General features: G+C 39.4%; 1 protein-coding gene across 4 annotated transcripts in view; it reads left to right on the top strand.

The window, feature by feature from the left end:
- Nucleotides 1-15,994, top strand: part of DENND4A (DENN domain containing 4A) — a 98,110-nt gene continuing 82,116 nt past the window's right edge. For 2 of the 4 annotated variants that reach the window (XM_050967519.1, XM_050967516.1), the window contains exon 1: nucleotides 1-147. The gene's annotated coding sequence lies outside the window, so the exon portion shown is untranslated. Of the gene's footprint in view, nucleotides 148-5,311; nucleotides 5,470-6,970; nucleotides 7,075-15,994 lie in introns of those variants that run through there. The other 2 variants (XM_050967517.1, XM_050967518.1) reach the window with 2 other exon arrangements.

The raw sequence follows: 15,994 nt of genomic DNA, 5'->3' as shown, positions 1-15,994 counted from the left end.
CGGGCAGGCGGCGGCGGCTCGGGCTCCCGTTAGGATGAGATAAGGGCGCCGGGACTGGCTCGCGACGCGCTCGCTCTCTCCATCGCGCAGGGCGGGAGGAGGAGGATCTACCAGCCGCCCCCATGGGGAGCGCGGCCCCGGCCTGAGGTGAGCAGCGCCGGCGGGGGTAACGTGCGGAGCTGTCACCGCCGGGGGGGTTGGGGGTCTCCGCCACCGTGGGGCGCTAGCCCGGGGCAGGGGGCCGTGTCGGTGAGGCGGGCAGGAACCCCTCAGGGAGCCGGCATGGCGATGACGACGGGGGGCCACCCTGGAGTATGGGGGTGGGGGCGACATGACTCGGCTGCAGCCCTAGAGCAGGCGGCGCTACGCGAATGTATCCTGCCCCGCTCCCTCTCGATGGGGGGGGGCGATCCCCTAGATCCCGCCGCCCCGGCGATCCGGGGGTTCCCGAGCGTGTGTGGGGCGGTGCCTGCCCGTCAGCTGCCGGGGATGTGGTGCACCCAGCAAGGCTTTCCTTCGCGAGTCCGGTCCTTCGGGCCGCGCCGGGCAGGATCGTGCGAAGGCGGGCTGGGCGGCTCGGGCTGCTCCGCTCCGGGGAGCAGGGGGTGTCTGGCTGCTGATGGGGGCAGACGTGTGACTTAAAATGGCCCTGCTGTGTAGACGGGAGGGCCTCGCCGTGTGCGGGGGCCGGGATCCCCTGCTGCCAGAGATCGCCTGTGCACGCTGAGTTTGAGAGCCTGCTGACCTGCCATGTTACACGCAGGCAGGACCGTGAGAGCTGGCTTGGGCAGCTGCAGAGGAAGAAACGGGTTGAGACTTCTGTTCGCTGAATCTGTAAATTCCCATTCACTTTACTAGATAACTAATGGGGATTACAAACACAGATCTGTGATTCCCTCCTCCCCCTGTGATTTTTCCCTTGGCTACATACAGGTTACAGCAATTTTGCTGGATTATTGTAACACCACCAACACTATGGTAAAAAAAGTAGTCTCTGGAGCCCTGAGATTTTTGTCCTATCATAATATCAGAATTTACTACAAACTCAGTGGGCCACATGCTAATGTTTAGTGGATTGTTAATTATTTTGATGACTTTGAGCCACTGCTTATCTTTAAATTCTATTTAAAGAATGCATTAGCACCCCAATGCATGTCTGTTTACAATGGAAATTACGAGATGTAGACTTGGCAGTTAGATCTGACGGCTAATGTTTGAATTAAACTGACTAGAAGAGTAATGTTTTGGACAGCTTTTTTACTCATTTCACAATTTCTTCTTGAACTGTTACTCAGCCAGTGTTTTCTGTCAAAAAAAATAAAATGTACTATACATAATCTTTCACTTTGAGAAAGATTAAATATTTCTGTGTTTAATCATTGCTATTAGGTACTCTGATTTAGGGAAACTATTTGAATCAGTCTAGCCAACAAAGGGGTCGAGGAGTACATGGATGAACTTTGGTTTGTATTGGATGTACAAGCCTAGCCTTGCAAGAATCTTTTAACCTATATATGTTCAGAATCATGCTGCTTAAAATGAATCGACCAGTGAGGATCTTGAGTATAGTCTTACTGTAAAATGAATGTGAATACTGAACTGTCTCCTTGACAGCTTAATCCCGCTAAACGCATTCAGGTTTCATTGGGCTGTTCATGATTCCTGGCATTGACTTCCTATTTATTTATAGGAAATAGAGCCTTAAAGCTTTTGTTTTCAGTTCTTGCAATGAATCACGTAGATTCATTGGCCAAAGAGATACAAAGGCCAAAAAAGGATAATCTGATTTACAGCCTTTGCATGCTTTCTGATTATTGGATTTTTACTATGCACATCTTTTAATCAGAATTGATTTTTTAAATAATGTAGTCTGAAATTTTAAGGGCCCACTGATGTGAGGAGTCTCCTGCAAAGGTGCTGAGGAGCTTCACTCCCTTTGGAGCAAGTTTTATAGAAGAGTCTGATCAGGTCAGGACAGTATCCAGTTACTAGAAAGTAGTGTGAACAAGGTTTTCGGCGTACTGTAGGACCAGAACTCTTTGTGGTTTTCTTGTTCAGTATTCATTCAAAAGTAACAGTTATCTATCGATAAATACTTCTGTATTAAGAAGATTCATATGCTGGAGTTCTTGGGTTATTTTTGTAGTGTTAGCCACACTTTAACATTCTTGCAAATTATTTGCTCTTCAATTTGTGATTATATAAACATCTCTGGGGCAATTTCTATCTGTGTGGAGGTAATAGATATAAATTCTATATCTGAGCAGACTTTTGACACTTTTATTTTTGTCACAGTTGACAGAGCCTTTTCTGCGCTAGGGCTCCCACTGGTGTAGCTGATCTAGTGATAGCATTGGGAGACAATTTTTCTGTTCTAAAATAATTGCTAGGCAGCAAACACACAAGTCTTGTGGTGGATATATTAAAGGTACACTAGGGAAAGTTCTAAATGCTGCCACCCCACATCACTTTTCCACTGGAAACTGTGGCTACCACCATTTTGACACGAGCTGCCACAATTAAATACATTCAACAATTTATTTGCCGTAGAATGAATGTGCGCTACAGGGTGAGATGAATAGTTTATCTGACTGATTCATCTATATGCACATTTTCTAGTCTGAATGTTGTTGTCTGGTTAATTTGAATAATTGTAATTGGATTAATAGGTTTCTAAAATTGAAATCTGAAGTTATGACAAATATTATACTTAAATGTAGAAAATCTCTCCTCTTCCGTTCCCTTTACATATATTTGTTGAGAATTGGAACTGCTTTTGCAAGTCAGAACAGGTTGTAGTACTTCATAAAACTGTAGCTACAGAAGCCAGTGGAGAAAGTTAAATTGGTATGTTTCGGAAAGTAGAAAGAATCTGAAAGGACTTCTGCTAACTAGTGAAACTAATACTTACAGAAAATCTTCTGTTTTGTTAGATGCCCATTTATTCACTCTGCTGTGAACATATTTATAAGCACTGTAGCAGCATGCATTTGAAAAGTCGGGGGTTAAAACAAGTTGCACAACTTAAGTCATGTCTAATAAAAAAGAAAAAATATGATGTAATATGTGTTCAGAAACAATGGCTTAGCTCCCAGTAGCAAAATAGCAGTTTCCTAATATCTTCCTGTTTGACATAGGAGGGAATTTAAGTAGAACAGAGTCTTAGAGGGAAGCATGCCATTGCTCATACAGATCTAATAAACATGCTCTCCTCTGGTCATATCTACACTTCCACTTTCAGCACTAAAACTTTAGTCGTTCAGGGGTGTGAACCCCCCACTTTCCAAAAAGTGCCAATTTAAACGGGGTGTTTTTGTTTTGTTTTGTTTTTTATTGCCAGGGAGAGCTCTCCCCTAGTGATAGTGTGTCTACACTGCCCACTTCACAGCTCTGCTAAAATTAACCCAGCAATAAGTATAAGGCATGAAATTAGATTAATTTGTATGCAAATAAAAAAAAAACTCAGAGGGAAACCCCCTTTTTGCTGAAACAAGCTTATACAAGTAAGCAGAAGATGACTGTTGGGTCAGATTCTGATCTTGGTCACGCTTCTGTAACTTCAGAATGAGCTCATTCCCTTCAGTGGGATTATTCTGAAAATACAGTTGTGTGACTGGGCCAGATTCTGAGCTGTCAGTTTACAAAAGTAGGTAGCTTTGGCTGTATAATTGCATAAACTTAGTGGAAAAAACCCAACTCTTTTCAAATGCTGCAAGTGCAAAAGTAATTAGATCCCTACTGCAGTCATGCTAACCAAACCTGTATGTAGAAACAAAGTGTTCTGCTAAATTAGTGTGCAATCCTGTAGTCAGACTGCATGCTGAACTCTTACTCAGGCAGGGAAGGAAGCCTTTACAGAGAGACTATTTCCTTGTGATTTTTCTCCACCAGTTTACTACCATTATCACTTTTAAAGAACACACTCAGAATATCACTATTCTTGGCCAAGCATGGAGAATGGTGAAAGGTACTTAGTTAAATTTTAGGCAGTGTGTTCACATTCATTAGGTGTTTGGAGGGTAAGTTTCTGACTACAGCTTTGGCCCTGGACATTGCATATTTTTTCCTTGCTGTACATGTTTACTTCTGCTTCTGGCTAGAAGGTGTTGGGTGAATTTAAGTTCTGGGCAATGTACGTTTAAAAATACAGAAGATAAAAAACGTACAACTTTTTGTACGTAACTGAGCTACTAAACTGAAAACAAGAGATGGGCCAGTGCTATTCAACATATTCATAAATGATCTGGAAAAAGGGGTAAACAGTGAGGTGGCAAAAACTACTCAAGATAGTTTTAAGTCCAAAGCAGATTGCAAAGAGTTACAAAGGGATCTTGCAAAACTGGGTGACTGGGCAACAAAATGGCAGATGAAATTAAGTGTTGATAAATGCAAAGTAATGCGCATTGGAGAACATAATCCCAACTATACATATAAAATGATGGGTTCTAAATTATTCGTTACCCCTAAAGAAAGAGATTGTGGCATCATTGTGGATAGTTCTCTGAAAACATCCAATCAATGTGCTATGGCTGTCAAAAAAGGTAACAATGTTGGGCATCATTAAGAAAGGGATATATAATAAAGAGAAAATATCATATTGCCTCTATATAAATCCATGATATGCCCACATCTTGAATACTGTGTGCAGATGTGGTTTCCCCATCTCAAAAAAAGATATATTGGAATTGGAAAAGGTTAAGTAAAGGGCAACAAAAATGATTGAGTATGGAACAGCTTTTGTATGAGGAGAGATTGATTAAGACTGGGACTTTTCAGCTTGGAAAAGAGATGACTAAAGGGGGATATGATAGGTCTATAAAATCATGGTGGGTGTGGAGAAAGTAAAAAATAAGGAAGTGTTATTTACTCCTGCTCATAACACAAGAACTAGGGGTCACCAAATGAAATTAATATGCAGCAGGTTTTAAACAAACAAAAGGAAGTATTTCTTCACACAACACAGTCAACCTGTGGAATTCCTTGCCAGAGGATGTTGTGAAGGCCAAGACTATAACAGGGTTCAAAAAAGAACTAGATAAATTCATGGAGGATAGGTTCATCAATGGCTGTTAGCCAGGATGGGCAGGGCTAGTGTCCCTAGTGTCTGTTTTGCCAGAAACTGGGAATGAGTGACGAGATGGATCACTTGATGATTACATGTACTGTTACTCCCTCTGAAGCACATGGCATTGGCCACTGTCTGAAGACAGGATACTGGGCTAAATAGACTTTTGGTCTGACCCAATATGGCTGCTCTTGTGTTATGTATAGGACACAGCAGCATGTCTTTTTGGTTTTGGTTGTTGTGATCATATTACCCTGGCTTCTCTACACTGCGAGCTCCTGCTGTTTTCACAGCCTTCAATGGGAAGGTCGAGGGGTTTGAACCATCCAACATATCAAAGCTCCAGGAGGCTATTTGGACTCTGGCACCACACATTTCCAAAGACTGCTGCCATTGCACCTAAGGTCTGTAGATGATAACATTTTCGGTTAATTATTCCCTAAAATGTGGTTTCTCTCATCTTACTGGACAGTTACATCACTGCCCTTTCCATTTTTAATAGATATGTGGGGCATAATGGGGTCTGAGAATCTGGCTGTAGCATGTACGCTTATTGTGATTGCACATGCAGTTGTGGAAACAGCACAAATGAGCAGTTACACATATAGCTGGCTATTTGCATATGCAGTTACCAAAACTGCCTGTAGTTACATTTAGTGTGCATACATTCATTCTGAAAAATAGGACCTGTCACTTAAAATGCATCTCGATTACCATTGGCCCCTATGCAATACTCCATCCTCCGTTTTATAATTATGCCACGTTTGTTTATCTTTTAAATACTCAGCTGTTTAAATTGCATTTTAACTGTTCAGTACCCCACATGCCTCAGAATGGGGAATTTGATGCACATAATTGAGCTCTTATTGGCCTCTGCTACTGGATGCAGAGGTGACCTGGATCAAGTGCATCTCAGTGCAGAATATTGTGACTGCTTTGCATGCTTCTCCTTCCCTCAGTCCTGCAAAGGAGGCTTTTGTAGATTATCCTGGGGTCAGTGCCCTACCAACCAAGATGGAGTGGGCATTACCTTACACTAGTTGCGTGTTCTGGTCAAGTACACAGTGGCTTAAATGCTGATGACCAGTTGACACTGGATCTTCTGTTGTTACCAGTGAAGGAACTGTACCCTTGCTAGCAATAGTAGGATGAGCAGGGAAAATCTAGAGTAAATAGAGCCAGTGGTCTTCATTCATAGGGAGAGGTTGGCCCTCTGTATTATTTATTGTAATAACTGAGTAAAATTGTTGCTTATTTCATCCAGTGTAGAAATAGGAAAGTGAAATAGTTGTCTTCTCTAGTAGTAAGATGTTGCAAAGTTATTGGAAGTAATTTCTGTAGTGAGTATTTGGAGAATATATTTAAAATCATAATTTGTTTACCTAGCATTGACAGGCATTACATTTAAACTACCGCTGCTTATTTGGAAGAGGCTGTTCCTATCAAGGACATGGTTATGCACATCTTTGAGATGAAGTCAACTGGAAATGAATTGCTAATTGAGGGAATATATTAAAAAATGTAATTACATGGTTTGAGGGGTCTGATTATTTTTTTTCTAAAGCACTGAACTGTTTTCTTAGGAATGAACACTTAATTTGGAGAAATGGTAATGACAAAAACTGGGCTGAGGTCAGATGATAGGCACATGGAAAATTACTAGTAAGTAGAAGCCTAAATGGATTAGGGCCAAGATAGTTTACATTTCAAATACTTATTCATGTGTATGCATTTTTTTTAAAGTACAGTGAAATCTGTCATTAACTCTGCAAGTGACCCCCCTCCAAATAAAATCAGTTTCCTGGCTCAGGCAGGTCTATCACTAGAAATGTCCCAAAAGCTTAGAGATACTTTAGAGTGATATTCTCAATCTTGGATCCATGGAGCATTTCTGTTTGTCCACAGAAAGAAACATTTTGAGAACTAAGCAGTGGAGGATGAAAGCCTCTGAATATGTCTCTTATGAAGTGGTCTTCAGAATAGCAATGCTGTAGAATTACTGCCTTAAGGTATTTACATGTAACAGAGGGTTGCCTGTAGGAGGTGGCCTTTCATGCATGTTTCATTGTAAAATAAAAGTTAACTCTTATTCAGTGAATGTATCTAGTCAACTCAATCTTTAAATGTATCAGAGGAGATCATTGAGAGGATAGTGAGATAAATAGTCTAGAATAGAAATATGCAGACCAGAAGAAGAGCTCTGTGAGGCTTGGAACCTTGTCTCTCTCGCCAACTGAAGTTGCTCCAATAAAAGATATTACCTCACCCACCTTGTCTCTCTAGATTAGAAATAGTTAGACTGTTCCACGTCTGAAGAACAACTAATCCCATCTGTTATAATAATAATGGCAAATGGGCAGGAAGCATCTAATTATAGTAGGAAAAATACTAAACTAGGACTAGAGGATAGAGAATATGTAGTGCTAACAGGATGGAGGGATGAGATGAATCTGCTGGAATATCAAGATCTTAAAAGAGAAATGACATTGTAAAGTAAACCTCAAAAGAATATTAACCCAAGCCCAAAACAATATATTAAAATAAATGCAAAGGAACACTTCAGAGAGGAAGATAGAAAATTCCTGAATAGGATGAAAGAGTATTTGGGCTATCAGAAGATAGAGAAAGAAGTGAAATCAAATTCCGGTTATGTCTACACAGCAGAAGTTGTGCATGGGCTAGCCTACTCAAATGAGCTTGAATCCACCAAGCACGGATAACAACAGCAGTGAAGACAGCACAGTGTATGAGAGCATTGCTAGAAAACAGAATAGGTAGCCAGATGGGAGAGGTTGATGCTGCTTCTTTCACATTGCTATTCTGGTTCCTGGATAACATTGGTCCCTGGATAACACTGGCTAATAAGTGTGAAGCTCCACTTCTTCTGTGAGGAGAGTCTCTGATATCTTTTTTCCCCAAAAAAACGAGGAGTACTTGTGGCTCCTTAGAGACTAACAAGTTTATTTGAGCCTAAGCTTTTGTAGGCTAAAACCGTTTTCATCGGATGCCTCCAGTGGAAAATACAGTAGGAAGATATATATATACACAGAAGACATGAAAAAATGGGTGTTGCCATTCTAACTATAATGAGAGTAATCAATTATCAGCAGGAGAAAAAACCTTGTGAGTGATAATCAGGATGGCCCATTTCCAACAGTTGACAAGAAGGTGTGAAAAAACATTAGCATGGGGAAATAGGTTTTTCTTTGTGTAATGACCAATCCACTCCCAGAATTTTATGGCTGCTGCTAAGGGATTACCAGTATGGGGCCTCTAGTACTCTACCTTTCACTCAGTGTCTGTTTTTTTGCGGCAGGAGAGTTGGGATCCTTTGCTTTGAATAACTGGAGTTCCTCATAGTTTGACCAAGGTGCAGTGCATAGTGGCATGATTCATGACAATGTTACTTCCCACAAATAGTTCTGAATGGCCACAGTGAAACTGACCAGTTCTTGTTAATTTTACTCTCCTGCTGCTTGGCAAAGCTATGAGCAGCAGTAAAGGCCCTGAAGTATTCTGTTTACATGCCTAAGAAGAAAATATTGCATTTGGTTCCTGTTTGGAGGGCTCTAGAGCTACTAGAAGCTTGCAAACAAATTTCCAAAAGCAGCCACTGCCTTTTTTTTTTTTTTGTTTCTCAATTTTTGGGTATCTAAATTGAAGATTTTTTTCTTCTTTTTTAAGACTGCAGTATTAGTGAATATGCCTGAGAACTTTGGCCGTATAATTGTTTGTGTGGTTTATTTGCTTTTTTGCTAAATGAAACTGTAAATTATGCAGAAACTGATGATGTAGTCTTCCATGCTTTCCAGAGAAAGTTTCCTACTTGCTAATGGAGATTTTTATTCCTTGTTCTTTGGTAGAGCATCACTCTATAGCTAGGCAAACAAAGAAAACCTCTTCTACTTCAGACATATTTAGCAGAGACAAATACTACTTGGACCCTAACAGGAAAATTAAGGTAATAACAAGCTGTTGAATATTCTCAAAGGAAAATGCAGGCAGGAAGGAGAATCAGGACAGGAAGATTAAAAGATGATCTTGCAAGATCAGTGGAATCACTTCAAGTATTAAATATGTCTGTTACTGAAGATAGATTACTTGGTGAACATTTGTCTTAATTTCTTACTTGAGAATGTATATAAACTGGTTTGAGGGCAGCATGCTGTCTAGATACCCACTGATTTCACTGTTTTGTTTGATTTCTCTTTTCATTTTGTTTGAATGGAAGTTGCAAACAGTTCTAAAAAACAACAGAAAACCACATCTTGCCTTTATTGGAAGTGTAATGGTGAAACTAGTATGTGTGCAGTACATTGTAATCCCAGTGATATTTCACTGTATGATAGGTATTGCAGTAGTGTTCTGTCATTTGCCATTCTTTACTGGTAGCTTCTGAAAATACATGATTTTTTTAAATTACTTTTTTCCAGGTTAGTTGTTAAGTTTCTGGTCATTAAGGCTGAAAAAGTATGTGTGTTATGCTGTCCTACACCTCTAAGCATCTGTTTATAACCTCAGAATGCTTCGCACCATACACATGGTAGACTGGTTTCTGTATTCAGCACTAAAATAAGATACATCGATTTAATGAGTCTTAAAATGTGTTAATGTTTTCAAGACTCTTCCTTTTGCATAATTGCCACCAGGTCTGTAATATTGCTGTTTTTTGTTTGAGAAATAGTGTTTGCTTTTTAACTATAAAATAAAATTAATGTTTTTATATATTAATCTAAAAATAGATTAAAAAGTAAAGCAGGGTATTTAGCACTAGAGAATATCACCTTTTGTTGTTCTCACCTGTCACTTAGTGTTTCCTTACCTTAAAAAGAAGCTATATTGGTATACTCTTAGGCATATGTGTAGAACGTCTGATAGGGCTCTATTCTTTCTTTAAAAAAATGTTTAAAAAGGAAAATATCCTAAATCTTTATAATTAAGGCCTGTTTTCAAGCTTTAGAGGCTACGTGAATGGAGTGGGAACCCACAATTACCACCAGAGAGCTCTGTAACAGGTTACATATGGCTTTCTTCATAAGAGCTTTGTCTCAACATGCTCATATCCGCAAGTATTGTGCGGTGTGCTGTACCTTTTTTTTTTCTCCTCTTCATGGGAGCTACTTGCAGAATGGTATCCTATGTATATACTTACGAAGTACTTTGGAGTCATTTGGCATGAAAGTTGCTACAGAAATGTTCATTACTCTGTTAGCTATATTATTACAGTTGTTCAGATTAGTCTGTGTGTGTACCTTGATATTTGCACAATGACTATTTACTCTGCATTACCTGAATATTACCCTCTTCTCTCCCCTTTTTGAGGACTGACGTGTACAATTCATGTAATTTCATCACATCAAAAACTGCATTTGAATCTTTCTCAACAAATCTATAAATATAAGCATCTGTGTGAATAATCAACCACTGAATTAACTTTTTACCTATTTTTTGTTGTATCATATATTTAGTAGCTGCAAGGCTTTGTATCAAGAAAAATAAAGATCTCAAGGGGAGCTGTAGCATCACTTATTTTTTTTAATTTTCCAGAAGTTGAAATTAAATGACAGAAGAAGCATATAATTATAGAATATAAGGGTTGGAAGGGACCTCAGGAGGTCATCTAGTCCACCCCCTGCTCAAAGCAGGACAAATCCCCAAATCAATAAAAATCATCAAGACTTGTGCTGACCTGGGGAAATAAATTCAGGCTATACTAGGCATACATTATGTGTGGGAAGAGGGTTAAGATAAGCCTTGACATGGAAAAGATTTATATAGAAAATGTGTATTATAAATGGGTACCTGTTTGCCTCTGCCTTTTTGAATCTGTCTGGGATTAAAAGTATGCTACTAGTTTGGTTAGGGGATTCTTAGATTTTGAGCAGAGTATCAATAAAATAGAATGATGTTTAGCTTCACAGATGTGTTAGACGTAATTTATAATTAACCTAGTGTTCAGTGAGTAGGAACGCAATTAATTTTAATCACTTATTTATATGTAACCTCTCATTGGCAGCACATCTCCTTGGAGCTGATAGTTTTTTGAATATAACATAGTGCTGAAATGGCTCTACAGAAGGATCTTAAGTGAAATAAATGTGATGCTTAGATGTTAGAAGAGGATATCCACAACACATTACCATCTGTACATGCGTATTCTGTGTATAGTTTCTTATTTGTAGTTTTAACAATCGTAGTGTGTATGTTTGATATAATAAAGCAACATTTCAATACTTTCACTATAAATGAGCAATACAAATTGCTACTGAAGGTGACAGAAGAAGGCCATAAAACAATGTAAATGTAAAATTTGTGGAACTCAGAAATCTAGCTCTCTAGCAAGCATTACATTTCAGTTAAAAATCTAGTTTTGTGCTAGTTTTATTCAGTCTCCTGAAGTGCATTTTCAGCATTCCTTTCTGCTCACCCCAAAAATGGTTATATAGTGCTGGGTCACTATCCTTCCCAACTTTGTAAAAACAAAATATGAATGAAAAATATCCCTAACACTTACAAAGATCCACAGTTTTCAGTTTAGCTACTGGGTTCAGTGGTAGCAGCTAAAGTCTCGAAGATCTCATTTGTGCAGAGAATGATCCCACCCAATTTCGGGGGTACCCCCACAGCCTTAATTTTCCAAAAGTTGCAGATAAATTACAGAAGTTTCAATGAGTCTTATATGCTACTTGTTCTGAATGGGGGAAATAATATCATGCTATACTAGGTGTAAGTGGGGGAGAGGGGAGATGAGCCTTGGCATGGAAAACTGTTGAGAGGAACCAGACAGAGACTCCAGCTGACATGGGCAGAAAAAGCCAAAGCAGGTACTGTTGGGCTAGAGGCAGAGGGGATAAAATGGGGCTCTGCCAGGGCCACCCCTCTGGACCCAGAAGTTTGCAGCGGAGACTTTCTGAGTTTGCAGCACTAGGACCCAGGTGGTGGCCTCCCAAAAATGTGGCTTTGTGAGGAACAACTGTGGTGAGGAGCCAGGCAGAGACTCCAGCCAGTAGGAGCAGCAGCAGGCAGAGAACACCTTTTGGTCTTAGATGTGGAGAACTTTCTTCAGTTTTGACTGGGCTTTCTCTGCCCTATGTTAATTGGCTGTCTGCTCCAACACTTCCACTCCTCTCCCCTCAGAGTCTCTTCACCTCACCTTTATTCCAACCTCCCCCTTCATCCTCTTCTCTCCTGCCTTGTCCTTCTCTCTCTCCCTTTTCAATGTCTTCCTTCTCCCTTCACTTTTCTTTCCATTTAGCTGATCTCCTCTTATCTAACCTAACTTCCCCCCAAAAATTGTTGCACTAACATGCCATTTTCCATCACACATTCTTTACTCTACTTGTGTGTTATAGCCCTCCTCCGCCCTACCCTGGGTCTCTCTTACCTAGTTAGATTGTAAGCTCTTCAGGGCATGGGTCTCTCTTACTCGGTACAGTGACTAACAGAATGGGGACCCATTCTTGGTTGGCATTTAGGCACTACCATAAGAAAAATGATTAATAAAATATTCTCTTGGAACAACCTGCATCCCAAGTGACAATGACCATAGGTGTGATCTTCACAGCATCCTCTTATGAGGCCAAACTTCTCTGGCTTGAATCCTTGGTTTGACTCCTGCAAGTACCAACAGCACTCTAGGGGGATGCTCTGGTTGAGAATTTCAATGGCTGTAGAATGCTGAGAGAGCTGCTCTAGGCAAGAACCCCTGCATGCTAAATGGCAATATAAATATAGAGTCAAGCAGAGATAGGAGAACATCGATAAATACATGTCTGCTTGTTAAATGTACATTTAAAAAAACAAACAAAAAAACCCTTTATATAGGACAGGCTCAGATCCTCAGGTCAGTGCTCTGACCACGCTTACCACCACATTTTCATAAAATCCTTGGGAAATGCTACTTCAGTTCTGTTTTGCATTGATAACAGCTTCAGTGACACTTCCATCCTATTCAAATGAAAGACCTTTCACAAACTTATATACTACTTTCAACTAAAAATTGACCTCTTTTATTAAACTGATGATCATAGTAGAAAGTGTCCTCCATTTTTCTGCTTAACTGATTATTCAACACAACAGCTATGCTAATTTTATACTACATTTAAGAGCTGATTGATCTTAAAGAATAACATTTATTTCTGTATTCTTTATTGAATTAAAAAAATGCTTTATAATGTACATTGCAGAAAAACAGTCATTTGTATTGTGTAATGAGCATGTGTGAATGTGTGTGGCCTGGATAGCAGCAGCTTCCCCCTTCTCTCCTCATGTGCTTTTGGCAGTTTAACAGCTGCCTGTTCTCGCATCTTCACACAGCTATCCTACAGGTTTCCTTTCTGGATAGCCACACTCCTGCACAGTGTAGCAGCCTTGCATCTGGGGAAGCAGCCTGCCAGAATTCTATGCACACTGGAATATAAATTCAGGGAAAAGTTCTTTGCTATGTAACCTAAGTCTAATGTGTCACCTATAAGGTGCGCTGTAGCTTCATTCTAGTCTGTCCAGCAACATCAATTTGTAGGACATGCTGATGAGATTTTATTAGCTTATTAATAGCCTTGTGTAGCATACATATCATTTAGCACCTTAAATCTCAAAATGCATTACAAATGATTATAATATTACACACACACAAAACCCCCCTATGTTAAAAGGCTGTTAAGTTTGCAAAGTCAAGCACTCGAAAGGTAGAAAATGTCAGAATTAAGTCCTGTGCAACCTTAAATATGACCCCTTTGTGCGTATGCATTAATTACATGATCACATTACTTACTATTTTTTCCACCCACAGGGCCCTTGCCTCATTCAGTGTAACCCTTTTGCTCTTCTTTGTTCTTCAAGAAATCCTTTCTATTATTTACCTGGTGACTGTGTTTGACCACTATTACTTTGTGATCTCCATTATGAAGCATGCATTTTCCTCTTGATACATTGCTCAATGCGCTCTAAAAAATCATTTGATATTTTTAGGCAACTACATAAGCTCTTCTGTATGTTTTTTAAGCTGATAAAAACATATTTGTGCACTGGATTTTAAAAATGTTGGAATCATTCATTCATTGGTTCAGAGTGGCTGCTGTTTGGTAAAAGAAGAGGTTTCATCTCGGTTAACATTTAATATACAGTAGGTACGTTTTATAGAGGATGATAGTATCACAATATATACAGTACTTTATTTGAATTTGCATAACTGCAAAATATTAGTGTTTAGAAATTGAATTAGGTTAGAGACACTGTGTTAAATCGCCTTATCTCTCTAAGTACTGTAGCTAGCCTGTGCTGGTTTTATTGAGGGCATCAGATACAGCACATATTACATTATTGTTGAACTTGTAAGTCCTCGGATGTATTCCTTCAGCATCAGGTTCTTACTGAGTTTATAGAGTCATTACTTTCATATATGTCTTGTTAGCAATACCTTCTCTCCGATTCTATTATTTATACTGGAAACCTGATTTATTTTTATCAAATTAGTCCTGAAGGTTTAACTAAAAAAAATGTTTATTCTCTGATATAGGTCAATACCTGTCTAGATACTTTAAGGATTAGTTAGATGTAACTATTGCATTTTACTGCGAAGTGCCATATCTCAAGATTCTTTATTGCAGTTGTGGGCATTAGTTTCTCAGTAACCATACATGACTTTAAACTCCTTTACATCATTTACTCAGTATGCAGAAAAAAATTGCAAGTTACAGCCAACGTTGTTTCACAAAGTTTAAAGTTTGTTTAAACTATGGAAATTACAACCATAAGAGTAGAGAGAGAGAGTGGGTGAAGTAGTATCTTTTGAGCTTCTGCAAAGCTCTTCCAACATGGTTACAACAACATTGCATACAACCAAAATATTCTCGGTTTACATGCAATTTTATAAATAGATCAAGTCATTTACTTCACCTGAACACAGAAAAGATGATGGGAGAGGGAAAAAAGAATTTGAATTTCTCTTCTGGTCAGGTGGATGGTGGGGGTGGTTTTCCTGTTTATGGTTCTTTCCTCTAGTCATCTGAAGTAATCTGAGTAATTTCAGAACATGCCTCCCCTCACAGCCCCAGAGCAAAGTGACAGAAGTCTAGTTCTCGAAACAAGCTTCGGCAAGGTTTCAGCATGCATTGGGTGGTTTCTAGTGTGACTTTGATAAATGATTTTTATACAGTTTCCCAAAGGTTTGTGGTAATAGTCCATAATGACCCATCAGCAGTATTAATATATTTATTTTGCAGATAGAGACAATGAGACACAGAGAGGTTAGATGACTTGCCCAAGGTCATATAGGAGTCTATGGCTTAAAGCTGGGAATAGAACCTAAATCTCCAGACATCTAGTTCCCAGACTTAATTTCAAGGCTATCCTTTCATCTTGCAGGGATCACTTCATTCTGCACTAAAATTCACCCGCCCTAGAGTAGAAAATGACAGCTAATTAAACACTGCAAAATAATACTGTGCAAAACAAATTAGGACTGGATGTGAAGATTTCCTTATTCAATTGATATAATGGGGAATTTAGGTAGGTAGACTAATTTCCCAAACTGGGATCTAACCAGAACAACAGGATTAGCATCCCCCACTGCTATGAAAAATTTCGTGTGATCTTGATTTAATTCTTCTATCCTGACCATTTGATTGTTGAAGGGGCTAGATGTTCAGGTTCTTGGTTTTATACATCATCCAAAAGCTCACCTCTCCAGCTGCACAGTAAACCTAGTTGTATTCTGGATACTCTGTGTGAATACAGACCCAAGGGAGCTGCATCATTTACTGAATTGGCACCAGTTATTAGCACACCAAAATATTCTTTGCAGGGTCTGGCCTTAATCCTGGTTATGTTGTAAGATCTGATGGGCAAGGTGATATGACTTCAAATATATAACCTACTATGTTTAGACGATGGAGGACAGTTCCTGCCCGTGTATATGTATTCAAAACT

The sequence above is a fragment of the Gopherus flavomarginatus genome, chromosome 9 (assembly GCF_025201925.1).
Source record: "Gopherus flavomarginatus isolate rGopFla2 chromosome 9, rGopFla2.mat.asm, whole genome shotgun sequence".
Taxonomy (NCBI): Eukaryota; Metazoa; Chordata; order Testudines; family Testudinidae; genus Gopherus; species Gopherus flavomarginatus.
This window is presented reverse-complemented; position numbering and strand designations above follow the sequence as displayed.